The following is an 11,585-nucleotide window of genomic DNA, read 5'->3' as shown; positions in this document are numbered from 1 at the left end:
TGCTACCAATATAGCTACTCCAGTTTTATTTTGATTTTTGTTAGCATGGCATACCTTTTCCAATACTTTTACTTTTAAGCTATGTGTGTCTTTATGTTTAAATTGTGTTTCTTATAGGAAACCACTAATTGTGTCATGCTTTTTAAAAATCCATTCTGACAATATTTACCCTTTAATTGAAGTATTAATTTACAGCATTTATATCTAATACAATCTTTGTCCCATCTGTTCTTCTCCCCATTTTCCTTTTTTCTGCCTAGTTCTATATACTTTCAGATTAAGTTATCCATGTTAAACTCCTGGTTGTCATATTAGTTGTAACTTTTGTTATATGAGGGGTTGGTTTAGTGTTTATAGTGTGCCCTTTCATCTTATCACAGTCTGATTTAAGTGATATTGTCCCATTTCTTGCATAGTACAAGAACCTTGCAATAGTGTGATAGATGGAATGTTTGTGTCCTCACAAAATTCATATGTTGAAACCTAATCCCCAATGTGATGGTATTTGGAGGTGGGGCCTTTGAGAAATGATTAGGTCATTAAGGCAGAACTTTCATGAAAGGGAATTAATGTCTTATAAAATGGGATCCAGAGAACTCACTACCCCTTCTTTGTGAGGACACAATGGAAGGATGGCCATTTATGAAGCAGGAAGCAGAAAGCAGGCTCTCACCAGGCATGGAATTGGCCAGCACCTTGATCTTGGACTTCCAAGCTTCTAGAACTGTGAGAAATAATTTTCTGTTGTTTATAAGCTACCCTGTCTATGGTATTTGGTTATGGTGGCCTGAATGGACTAAGACAAATAGTATACTTCCATTTAGAGCCCATCTGCTGGGCTCTCCTTGTGTTCTCCTGTCCTGCCCTCCTGTCTGGAGGCTCTGTCATGGCAGGAAGCTGGGCAGTTGTGGGATGCTCCTCATTTGCCTGGGATCACTGTCCCTCATTGCCTGAGGTCCTGGCTCTTACAAACCATTACTTCATCTATTTTGCCCATTATTTTTTGCTTGTTTGTTTCATGCAAAGGGGTAAGCCAGTTCCTGTTACTACATCGTGACCAAAAAGTTCCTACTTAATTTTCATTGAGTAGCAGACATTTCATTGAGATGAGCAGACTCATCTATGTAATATAGATGAATGTAATATCTATACATAAATATCTATACATATATGAATATAAAACTGTACAAATATTGAGAGCTAGTATATAGTTTCCCTTTCAAAGAGATTAATTTTCTTTTTTGGTAGGTGGTTTGGGGCAATAGAAATCACATTTCCCTTTTATGCAGTTTCAGGAATTGAGATGATTCTAACCTGGGCTTCATTCTTAGCAAGGAGCAGTTTATTTCTGGTACAATCACTTTTAAGGGTCACTCTTTGGGATCCCAATTCTAAGTGTCAAGACTTAGTAAACTCCCTTTCTCACTCTGGGTTTAATATTTTTAGCCCCTTAGCTCCATGAGAATTTAAAATTTTTTCTCAGCTTCTATGCATCTCAATGACCTCTATCACAATTGGCAGATGTCCTTGGATTAAGAGTGCCTCTGTGTGTTGGACTGACCTCTGAATTTCCTTCTTTTCTTGTTTCTTCACTGTGTTAGCTCTTGATGCCTTCAAGCAGAATTTAAAAAGATATATTGCACCAGTTCTCTAGTTGTTCTCAGCCAGAGGGTTGGTCCAAATGACCTAAGGAGTTAGTACTCCAGGTTAAACTGCCCTGATTCATTGTTTATTTGCTTGTTTTTGCATGTTAAATATCTCATATTCTCAATGTTTTTATAGAAAATTTTCAAATATAAAAAAAATGGACAGAATTTTGTGTTGAACATCCATATACCCACCACCTAGATTCTACATTTGTTAACTTTTTGTATATTTGCTTTATCACATATTATCCATCTCAGTTTTAAAGCATTTTAAAGTAAGTCGTAGACATCAGTACACTTGATCTGCATGTATACAAATAGAATGTTATATTTTGCTTTAAAGTAAAATTTACATGGAGCAAAATACACAAACTTTATCATTCTATGATTTTTGACATATGTGTACACCTGTGTAACCAAACCAATACCAAGATAAAGGATATTTCTGTCATCCAAGAAGGTTCTCTCAATCTCCTTCCCAGTCATTCCCCCAGCTCCACCCCAAAGGCAATCACTGTTTTTTTCATCATGATTCAGTTTTGCCTACACTGATACTTCTTTTATTTATTTACTTATTTTTAAATAATTTTTTTTATTGAAGGGTAGTTGAGATATAGTATTACATTAGTTTCAGGTATACAACACAGTGATTGAACATTTATATACATGATAATTCTAGGTACCAGCTATCACCATACCAAGTTGTTAACAATATTTTGACTATATTCCTTATGCTATACATTAAATCCCAGTTACTTATTTATTTTACAATCGGAAGTGTGTAATTTTTTTTTTTTTTTGTGAGGGCATCTCTCCTATTTATTGATCAAATGGTTGTTAACAACAATAAATTATGTATAGGGGACTCAATGCTCAATGTATAATCATTAATCCACCCCAAGCCTAATTTTCATCAGTCTCCAATCTTCTGAAGCATAACGAACAAGTTCTTACATGGAGAACAAATTCTTACATAGTGAATAAGTTACATGGTGAATAGTACAAGGGCAGTCATCACAGAAACTTTTGGTTTTGATCATGCGTTATGAACTATAAACAGTCAGTTCAAATATGAATATTCATTTGATTTTTATACTTGATTTATATGTGGATACCACATTTCTCTCTTTATTATTATTATTTTTAATAAAATGCTGAAGTGGTAGGTAGATGCAAGATAAAGGTAGAAAACATAGTTTAGTGTTGTAAGAGAGCAAATGTAGATTATCAGGTGTGTGCCTGTAGACTATGTGTTAATCCAAGCTAGACAAGGGCAATAAAACATCCACGGATGCAGCAGATTTCTCTCAGAACGGGGAGGGGGGGTTCTAAGCCTCACCTCTGTTGATCCCCAATTTCTCACCTGATGGCCCCCCTGCAACTGTGCCTGTCTTAGGTTGTTCCTCCCTTGAGGAATCTTACCCGTCTCTGGCTAACCAGTCATCTTCTGGGGCCATACAAGGAAATGTAAAGTTGGTAAGTGAGAGAGAAGCCTTATTGTTTGAAAAGGTTAGTTTTTTACTTCTTTGCAGATTTATGCCCTGTGGCTTCTATGCCCAGCATTTGTCTTGAGGTATCTTTACCACTTGGAAGAATTGTGATACAAGGTAAATTCTATATGAGGCATGAATTCTATTTAGGGGTTGCAATTAGGAAGGAAGAAGAAAAGCTATAGAAGTAGCAGGCGGAAGAAAACATGGGAAGATTGATTATTTCTTTGACATATCTTCTTGTAGAGTAACATCAGCATGTATAGGTTTTAAACTACTAATTAAATTGCACACACACATTAACATAATAGGAATACAGTTACATAACCAAAGCATACCTATAATTACCAGCCATCTCCAGTGAAACCAAGAAAACCAGTTAGGTACCTTAGGCATTTGTGAAAACTTATCTATGATATGGTGGATATTGTCCAACTGAACTTGAACAGTCTGAGAGAAATCAGACAAATTAAAACAACCCATTCCTGGGGACTGTTCACATCCCATATGTTCTTTTAACAGTAAATAGTCTGTAGTTGTAAGATTTTGGAGCACTACAATTTGCACTTCTCCTAATTCTTGGTTGAGTTCCAACAGTGTAGATCCAGTCAAATTTGTTGTTTTACTGTATGCACAGGCCAGCTTCGATATCTCCTTTTTCATTCCCATGGCAAGTCCAGGAACCAGTGGGATGAGTGCATCTACACCTGTAGCAGCGCATAGATCTTTGTTGGGGTTTTTTGATGATCATCTTCTGACATGAGTCTTTCAGAGAGTGCTGATATTGGAAGTTCTTTTTCATATCATATCTTAGTTCATTTTCAGGGTAGCCAAATTAGGCTTTGATCCTCTGTATAAGCACAAACAAACCCTTTGCCTACACTTTTATATGCCCTTTATACCATTGTGTAGAACTCATTGGAGGTCACCACACAGGAACTGCTTTTTTTTTTTGTTATCATTAATCTACACTTACATGATGACTATTATGTTTACTAGGCTCTCCCCTTTACCAGGTCCCCCCTATAAACCCCTTTACAGTCACTGTCCATCAGTATAGCAAAGTGTTGTAGAGTGACTACTTGTCTTCTCTGTGTTGTACAGCCCTCCCCTTTCTCCCACCCCCCCATGCATGCTAATCTTAATACTCCCCTTCTTCTTCCCCCCCCTTATCCCTCCCTACCCACCCATCCTCCCCAGTCCCTTTCCCTTTGGTACCTGTTAGTCCATTCTTGAGTTCTGTGATTCTGCTGCTGTTTTGTTCCTTCAGTTTTTTCTTTGTTCTTATACTCCACAGATGAGTGAAATCATTTGGTATTTCTCTTTCTCAACTTGGCTTATTTCGCTGAGCATAATACCCTCCAGCTCCATCCATGTTGCTGCAAATGGTAGGATTTGCCCTTTTCTTATGGCTGAGTAGTATTCCATTGTGTATATGTAATACTTCTTCTTTATCCATTCATCTATCAATGAACATTTAGGTTGCTTCCATTTCTTGGCTATTGTAAATAGTGCTGTGATAAACATAGGGGTGCATCTGTCTTTCTCAAACTTGATTGCTGCGTTCTTAGGGTAAATTCCTAGGAGTGGAATTCCTGGGTCAAATGGTAAGTCTGTTTTGAGCATTTTGATGTACCTCTATACTGCTTTCCATAATGGTTGAACTAATTTACATTCCCACCAGCAGTGTAGGAGGGTTCCCCTTTCTCCACAGCCTCGCCAACATTTGTTGTTGTTTGTCTTTTGGATGGCAGCCATCCTTACTGGTGTGAGGTGATACCTCATTGTAGTTTTAATTTGCATTTCTCTGATAATTAGCAATGTGGAGCATCTTTTCATATGTCTGTTGGCCATCTGTATTTCTTTTTTAAAGAACTGTCTGTTCAGTTCCTCTGCCCAATTTTTTATTTGTGTTATTTGTTTTTTGTTTGTTGAGGCGTGTGAGCTCTTTATATATTCTGGACGTCAAGCCTTTATCAGATCTGTCATTTTCAAATATATTCTCCCATACTGTAGGGTTCCTTTTTGTTCTATTGATGGTGTCTTTTGCTGTACAGAAGCTTTTCAGCTTAATACAGTCCCACTTGCTCATTTTTGCTGTTGTTTTCCTTGCCCGGGGAGATATGTTCAAGAAGAGGTTACTCATGTTTATGTCTAAGAGGTTTTTGCCTATGTTTTTTTCCAAGAGTTTAATGGTTTCATGACTTACATTCAGGTCTTTGATCCATTTTGAGTTTACTTTTGTATATGGGGTTAGGCAATGGTCCAGTTTCATTCTCCTACATGTAGCTGTCCAGTTTTGCCAGCACCATCTGTTGAAGAGACTGTCATTTCACCATTGTATGTCCATGGCTCCTTTATCAAATATTAATTGACCATATGTGTCTGGGATAATGTCTGGATTCTCTAGTCTGTTCCATTGGTCTGTGGCTCTGTTCTTGTGCCAGTACCAAATTGTCTTGATTACTATGGCTTTGTAGTAGATCTTGAAGTTGGGGAGTGAGATACCCCCTATTTTATTCTTCTTTCTCAGGATTGCTTTGGCTATTCGGGGTCTTTGGTGTTTCCATATGAATTTTTGAATTATTTGTTCCAGTTCATTGAAGGATGTTGCTGGTAGTTTCATAGGGATTGCATCAAATCTGTATATTGCTTTGGGCAGGATGGCCATTTTGACGATATTAATTCTTCCTAGCCATGAGCATGGGATGAGTTTCCATTTATTAGTGTCCCCTTTAATTTCTCTTAAGAGTGACTTGTAGTTTTCAGAGTATAAGTCTTTCACTTCTTTGGTTAGGTTTATTCCAAGGTATTTTATTCTTTTTGATGCAGTTGTGAATGGAGTTGTTTTCCTGATTTCTCTTTCTGTTGGTTCATTGTTAGTGTATAGGAAAGCCACAGATTTCTGCGTGTTGATTTTGTATCCTGCAACTTTGCTGTTTTTCGATATCAGTTCTAGTAGTTTTGGGGTGGAGTCTTTTGGGTTTTTTATGTATAGTATCATGTCATCTGCAAATAGTGACAGTTTAACTTCTTCTTTACCAATCTGGATTCCTTGTATTTCTTTATTTTGTCTAATTGTTGTGGCTAGGACCTCCAGTACTATGTTAAATAACAGTGGGGAGAGTGGGCATCCCTGTCTAGTTCCCCATCTCAGAGGAAAAGCTTTCAGCTTCTCGCTGTTCAATATAATGTTGGCTGTGGGTTTATCAGAGATGGCCTTTATTATGTAGAGGTACCTGCCCTCTATTCCCATTTTGCTGAGAATTTTTATCATGAGTGGATGTTGAACTTTGTCAAATGCTTTTTCAGCATCTATGGAGATGATCATGTGGTTTTTGTCTTTCTTTTTGTTGATGTGGTGGATGATGTTGATGGACTTTCGAATGTTGTACCATCCTTGCATCCCTGGGATGAATCCCACTTGGTCATGGTATACGATCCTTTTGATGTATTTTTGAATTCGGTTTGCTAATATTTTTTTGAGTATTTTTGCATCTACGTTCATCAGGGATATTGGTCTGTAGTTTTCTTTTTTGGTGGGGTCTTTGCCTGGTTTTGGTATTACGGTGATGTTGGCTTCATAGAATGAGTTTGGGAGTATCCCCTCCTCTTCTATTTTTTGGAAAACTTTAAGGAGAATGGGTATTATGTCTTCCCTGTATGTCTGATAAAATTCTGAGGTGAATCCATCTGGCCCGGGGGTTTTGTTCTTTGGTAGTTTTTTTATTACTGCTTCAATTTCGTTGCTGGTAATTGGTCTGTTTAGATTTTCTGTTTCTTTCTGGGTCATTCTTGGAAGGTTGTATTTTTCTAGGAAGTTGTCCATTTCTCCTAGGTTTCCATGCTTGTTAGCATATAGGTTTTCATAGTACTCACTAATAATTCTTTGTATTTCTGTGGAGTCTGTCGTGATTTTTCCTTTCTCGTTTCTGATACTGTTGATTTGTGTTGACTCTCTTTTCCTCTTAATAAGTCTGGCTAGAGGCTTATCTATTTTGTTTATTTTCTTGAAGAACCAGCTCTTGGTATCATTGATTTTTGCTATTGTTTTATTCTTCTCAATTTTATTTATTTCTTCTCTGATCTTTATTATGTCCCTCCTTCTGCTTACCTTAGGCCTTATTTGTTCTTCTTTTTCCAATTTCGATAATTGTGACGTTAGACCATTTATTTGGGATTGTTCTTCCTTTTTTAAATATGCCTGGATTGCTATATCCTTTCCTCTTAAGACTGCTTTTGCTGTGTCCCACAGTAGTTGGGGCTTAGTGTTGTTGTTGTCGTTTGTTTCCATATATTGCTAGATCTCCATTTTGATTTGGTCATTGATCCATTGATTATTTAGGAGCGTGTTGTTAAGCCTCCATATGTTTGTGAGCCTTTTTACTTTCTTTGTACAGTTTATTTCTAGTTTTATGCCTTTGTGGTCTGAAAAGTTGGTTGGTAGGATTTCAATCTTTTGGGATTTACTGAGGCTCTTTTTGTGAGCTAGTATGTGGTCTATTCTGGAGAATGTTCCATGTGCACTTGAGAAGAATGTGTATCCTGTTGCTTTTGGATGTAGAGTTCTGTAGATATCTATGAGGTCCATCTGTCCTAGTGTGTTGTTCAGTGCCTCTGTGTCCTTACTTATTTTCTGTCTGGTGGATCTGTCCTTTGGAGTGATTGGTGTGTTGAAGTCTCCTAGAATGAATGCATTGCATTTTATTACCTCCTTTAGTTCTGTTAGTATTTGTTTCAGGTATGTTGGTGCTCCTGTATTGGGTGCATATATATTTATAATGGTTATATCCTCTTGTTGGACTGAACCCTTTATCATTATGTAATGTCCTTCTTCCTCTTTTGTTACTTTATTTATTTTTAAGTCTGTTTTGTCTCATACCAGAATTGCAACACCTGCTTTCTTCTCTCTGTTGTTTGCATGACATATCTTTTTCCATCCCTTGACTTTAAGTCTGTGCATGTCTTTGGGTTTGAGGTGAGTCTCTTGTAAGCAGCATATGGATGGATCTTGCTTTTTTATCCATTCTGTTACTCTGTGTCTTTTGATTGGTGCATTCAGTCCATTTACATTTAGGGTGATTATTGAGAGGTATGAACTTATTACCATTGCAGGCTTTAAGTTTGTGGTTACCAAAGGTTCAGGGTTAGCTTCTTTACAATCTTACTGTCTAACTTAACTCGCTTGTTGAGCTATTATAAACGCGGTCTGATGATTCTTTATTTCTCTCCCTTCTTATTCCTCCTCCTCCATTCTTCATATGTTGGGTGTTCTGTTCTGTGCTCTTTTTAGGAGTGCTCCCATCTAGAGCAGTCCCTGTATGATGCCCTGTAGAGGTGGTTTGTGGGAGGCAAATTCCCTCAACTTTTGCTTGTCTGGGAATTGTTTAGTGCCTCCTTCATATTTAAATGATATTCGTGCTGGATACAGTAGCCTTGGTTCGAGGCCTTTCTGTTTCATTGCGTTAAGTATATCATCCCATTCTCTTCTGGTCTGTAGGGTTTCTGTTGAGAAGTCTGATGATAGCCTGATGGGTTTTCCTTTGTAGGTAACCTTTTTTTTCTCTCTGGCTGCCTTTAATACTTTGTCCTTGTCTTTGATCTTTGCCATTTTAATTATTATGTGTCTTGGTGTTGCCCTCCTTGGATCCCTTGTCATGGGAGTTCTGTGTACCTCTGTGGTCTGAGAGGCCATTTCTTCCCCTAGTTTGGGGAAGTTTTTGGCAATTATTTCTTCAAAGACACTTTCTATCCCTTTTTCTCTCTCTTCTTCTTCTGGTACCCCTATAATGCATATATTATTCCTTTTTGATTGGTCACTCAGCTCTCTTAGAATTCTTTCATTCCTGGAGATCCTTTTATCTCTCTCTGCATCAGCTTCTCTGCGTTTCTGTTCTCTGTTTTCTAGTCCATTAATGGTTTCTTGCATCTCGTCCATTCTGTTTTGAAGTCCTTCCAGAGCTTGTTTTATTTCTGTATTCTCCTTCCTTAGTTCTTGCATATTTCTCTGCAAGTCCATCAACATGGTTATGACTTTTGTTTTGAATTCTTTTTCAGGAAGACTGGTTAAATATATCTCCTCAGGTTCCTTCTCAGGTGAAGATGTAGCAGATGCTGAAGCTGTCTGGGTTAGTCTTGTCTGGATCATATTTTTTGCCTTTTCATGTTGACAGGTGCTATTGAGTGTCAGCTGAGAGGGCCAAACTTTTCACTTGCTACTGGCCTTTCTTTACTGGGACAACTGCGACCTCTAGTGGCTTGTGTTGGGTAATTGCGAGTAGACTGGGTCTTTGTGTCTTGCTGGCAGATATGGAGAAAACTCCCTTTCTAAGGGCGGGGCTTGCCTTAGGCTGCTTCTCTGCTTTTGCAGCGCCCAGAGGGGTAATGGAAGGGGTGGGGGTTGTTTGGCTGTTTACCTCCGTGAGGGGTCTCAGAGCTGTTGCCCAGGGGGATAGTGTACCCAGTTTTCCCTGTAATTTCCAGCCACTGGACTGTGACCTTTGTTGTTTCCGTCCAGCTGTTGTGTCCCTGTCCCTTTAAGACTTTCAAAAAGCACTCGCTTTTCTTTGTCACAGGGGTATCAGCTTCGTAACCCGCTCAGAGGTCTTGCTGCCCTATTTCCCTAGTTTCCAGCCCTTCATGCATGCACTGTGTCTGCACTCTGGTGCAGGTGGCTGGGGCTGGGTGTTTAGCAGTTCTGGGCTCCCTCTCCCTCCTGCTGAGAGCTGGGGGGAGGTGTGCTTGGGTCCCACCAGGCCGGGGCTTGTATCTTACCCCTTTCACCAAGCGCTGGGCTCTTGCACGAGTGGATGTAGTCTGGCTGTTGTGCTGTGTCTTCTGGTCTGTCTTTTAGGATTAGTTGTATTTGTTGTATTTTCAAAAATAGATATGTTTTTGGGAGGAGATTCCCACTATCCTACTCACGATGCCATGTTGGCTCCGCCTCTCACCTCTGATACTTCTTATAAATACATTTCCTTTTTCTTTCTTTTCTCTTCTTTTTTTTGCAGAGGCTTCTTTTATGTAGCAATTTTTTTTTGAGAGCCATCCATATTATTGCATGTGGCAGTTCATTTCTTTTTATTGGTGAAGTGTACATCATTGTATGAATGTACTACATTTTGTTTATCCATTCTCATATTAATGAACACCAGGCATGTTCTTAGTTTAGACTCTTGTGAACATTCATATACAAGTGCTTTTAGCGACATAGGACATATGTTTTCATTTCTCTCAAATACCTAGGAGTAGAAGTGCTTGATTATAGAGTAGGTGTGTTTAGAAGAAACTGCCAGACCTTTCTACAAAGGATTGACATATTTTTATAATGTGAGAGAAATGCATGAAAGAGTCCCTGCAGAGTTCCTTTGATTGGAGAGAGTAGAGATGAGAATATTGCTGGGGGTGGGGTGGGGGCTGAGTGGGTGAGGGTGGAGGGTGATGGTGCATATGCCTCAGGGTACAAGTCTTGAGTTAAAATCTGTTTCTCTGTCCTAGACTGCTCTTTCTTAAACCTTTCTTTAGTTATAACCACGTAGGGCCTGTGATCTAGAAGGTGAAGAAAGGGGGAAATGCGTAAGGCTCAGCCAATCCATCTACACCATCTGTTACCTGCTTTCTATACCAACTAGATTCTGGTACTACCTGTTTTCTCCAGCTCTGTCCTACTGTGCTCTGAATCACCTCCTTTCCTTTCTTTTTTTAAAATTCATGGTAGCACAGGGGCAAGCTATGTATCCCACCCAGGGCTGTGTAGGGCAGAGAAAAGAGCATGTCAAAGTTAAATTCTTGCTTCCTCCTCTATGTCCCTCTTTTGTGCTTGGCCTTCTTCTGCTCCCAGATGCTATTTTCCCCCTTACCTCATTCCTTTATCCACTCTGAGACCTAACCATATTTCTCTGGCTGAAGAAGTTTTCAGAATTTTAAAGTTAGTTTGACAGAGCCATCAACTTCTGCACTTCTAAGGTGGCTTCTGGAGTGTGTCATATTTATTGAGATATAACTCAGTGATAGAGTTATGCACAGAGTATTTACATATATATTTTTTTAATCAAATTTACGTTAGCAAATCTAAGGATCAGCAAAATTCTGGATTAAACATTAAACATTATTTAACCCAGAATTTTCCAAATTATTTAAGCTATTGAACAGCATTGTCCAATAGAAGTTTCTGTGATGATAGAAATGTGCTCTACCTGCGGTGTCTGGTATAGCAGCCATTAGCCACTTGTGGGTATTGAAGTGCAACTGAGGAATTGAATTTCAATTTAATTTAGTTTGAATCTGAATTTAATAGCTACATATGATTCGTGGCTTTGTTTCCACTGGACAGTGCAATTATAGAATCTTTAAAATTTTTCCACTGAACTATTATCCCATGCAGGACCAACTATGTAATTTGCAGGGCCCATAGCAAAATGAAAATATAAGTCCCTTTGTTCAAAAAGCA

General features: G+C 38.5%; 1 long non-coding RNA gene across 1 annotated transcript in view; it reads left to right on the top strand.

Annotated features, from left to right (window-relative positions):
- Positions 1 to 625: 625 nt before the first annotated feature.
- The window catches only part of LOC140843742 (uncharacterized), a 29,436-nt gene continuing 18,476 nt past the window's right edge, over positions 626 to 11,585 (top strand). The window contains exon 1 of the long non-coding RNA XR_012121756.1: positions 626 to 726. This is a non-coding gene — a long non-coding RNA (uncharacterized lncRNA). The remainder of the gene's footprint in view (positions 727 to 11,585) is intronic.

Source organism: Manis javanica, chromosome 10 (genome assembly GCF_040802235.1).
Source record: "Manis javanica isolate MJ-LG chromosome 10, MJ_LKY, whole genome shotgun sequence".
NCBI lineage: Eukaryota > Metazoa > Chordata > Mammalia > Pholidota > Manidae > Manis > Manis javanica.
The sequence above is the reverse complement of the archived record's forward strand: the minus strand, read 5'-3'. Positions and strand labels throughout refer to the sequence as shown.